General features: G+C 39.3%; 1 pseudogene; it reads left to right on the top strand.

Annotated features, from left to right (window-relative positions):
• The first annotated feature begins 427 nt into the window (after window positions 1-427).
• LOC142355370 (5.8S ribosomal RNA) lies at window positions 428-579 on the top strand (annotated as a pseudogene).
• Window positions 580-2,254: the final 1,675 nt, after the last annotated feature.

The following is a 2,254-nucleotide window of genomic DNA, read 5'->3' as shown; positions in this document are numbered from 1 at the left end:
GCGAAACTTCTGCATGGGGAAGCTGCATCATGAACAAAAGTTTATATCGAGTATTATGTTGACGTTAGTAGGCCCTGGCCGAAAGCGCAGCATGTGAAAGGTATAGATAAAAGTTATCGTTGCAGTCAGTACTGTGTAGTTACTAGTAGCTGGATTTAAGCTCGAAGTGAGACACTGTTGGTGAAACTTCATCATGAGAACGTCACAAGCTGATCACGCTCTATGATATGACTAGTATTATGTTGCTTATAGTAGGCTAAGCGCAAGCCGAAACATCAACATGTGAAAGTCGTAGAATTTTGCGATCAAACTGTGGCTAGTACTTTGATGATGCTTGTAGCCAACCGAATTGGTTGAAAAGCCCAATAAGTAAGCTAACTTGGGAGAGCTTGTTGGAAACCAAATGCTACTAGATTGGTCCAAATACATCCTTCAACAGGGGATCACTTGGCTCGCTTTACGAAGAGGAGCACAGCTATATGTGTTAATTCGGTATGAATCGCAAGATTTGTTTACCGACCTCTCTAACGCAAAAGGCGGTCTCGGCTTCGGCTGTTGACTGCGTCCGATTCAGGGTTATATAACTCTCGATTGAACACATTGATGTTCTATTGTTGGTGCTTCCAATAAAATTGGAACACTTAAAGCAGAACCGATTCAAATAATAGCATTCTGATCAATGATTGCATTCCTTGATCAAGAACTGCTGGAGTCATTGTGATGGCGAATTTTCTTCATAAGAAAATTGCAAAGAGACGGAACTTAATGAGACTAGTATTATGTTGTTTCTAGTAAGCGGAAGCTGAAACAGCAACATGTGAAAATCAAGTTTTGTTCAATGATCTCGAGGCGATAAGTACTATGAAGCAACTAGTAGCCTAAGCATGACTCAGATTTGAGACAGTCAAAAAGACTGGCGAAACTTCTTCACATGAAAGTTACATAGAGAACTACAAATGTATACAGCGAGTATTATGTTGTTTCTAGTAGGCGAAAGCTGAAACATCAACATGTGAAAGTTGTCTGCAAACTGTAGAACGATATGTGATTAGTACTGTGCTGTTACTAGTAGCCAGTCTGACTGTAGAAGCCAAGACAAAGGGAAACTAATGCATCTGAAAAGGACAAGTTATGGAAAGGTATGCACGATAAGTATTATGTTGTTTCTAGTAAGCGGCAGCTGAAACATCAACATGTGAACGTCGTTGTGTACAGTAACCTAGAACTATATAGTCCTTAGTAACGTGCATTTACTAGTACCTGTAATTGGTATTCAGACTCAGGCAGTTTGGAATAGTTTGGCAAAGATGCACCAGAGAAAACTGGGATTTGATACAGAAATTGTTGAATACAAGTATTATGCTGCTTCTAGTAGGTTGAATCCGAAACATCAGCATGTGAAAATTGAAAACATTTCTGGTTCGAATTGTCACAAGTATTTGGTGATCTGAGTAGCCAAACTCACTACAACGCCAATTGAAGGCAAAAATTCTCAACGGGAAAAGCTATTCTCATTGAATGAGCTAACAAGACGAGTATTATGTTGCTTCTAGTAGGCGAAAGCCAAAACATCAACATGTGAAAGTCTTGCTGAACAAATTTAATGTTGTTGAGCTCAGTACCGTGTGAATTAGTAGCCATAATTGGCGAGCGAAAATTGAACTGGCGAAACTTCGTCTTTGGAAAATTGCAGATGCCGAGCACTTATTTTGCAACGAGTATTATGTTGACTGTAGTAAGCGAAAGCCGAAACAGCAACATGTGAAAGCTGTTGAAATTTGTGGTCATTTTGCAATAAGTACAAGGAGTGTAACTAGTAGCCAGGTCAAAATTTGGGATAAGAATGAGCAAAAATTCTGCATGAGAACAGTTGAAATTATGAAACTAAATTACAAAGACTAGTATTATGTTGTTTCGAGTACGCGAAAGCGGAAACATCAACATGTGAACGTTTGTAACGAAGTTTCGTTAATTTTCAGCCTAGTACTGAGCAAGAACGAGTAGCCTCATCTCCAATCCCACGCAAAATGTAGTGAAATATGTGAGTGAACCTTATTCACGGTGAGGGTTTCCCGAGGTCTGTATTGCAGCGAGTATTATGTTGCTTCTAGTAAGCGAAAGCTGAAACAACAACATTTGAAAGTTGGAATTAATGACTGAATGGAAACTTCGACCTGTGTTTGATAGTAGTAGCGAACAAAACTGCTGAATCGGTTTCTGTCTCATATTGGTCAGTGAACCAATTAAGAGACAA

The sequence above is a fragment of the Convolutriloba macropyga genome, unplaced genomic scaffold (genome assembly GCF_964194025.1).
Source record: "Convolutriloba macropyga unplaced genomic scaffold, txConMacr16.3 SCAFFOLD_1710, whole genome shotgun sequence".
Lineage (NCBI taxonomy): Eukaryota > Metazoa > Xenacoelomorpha > Acoela > Convolutidae > Convolutriloba > Convolutriloba macropyga.
Note: the sequence above shows the minus strand (reverse complement) of the source record. Positions and strands in the feature narration are given on the sequence as shown.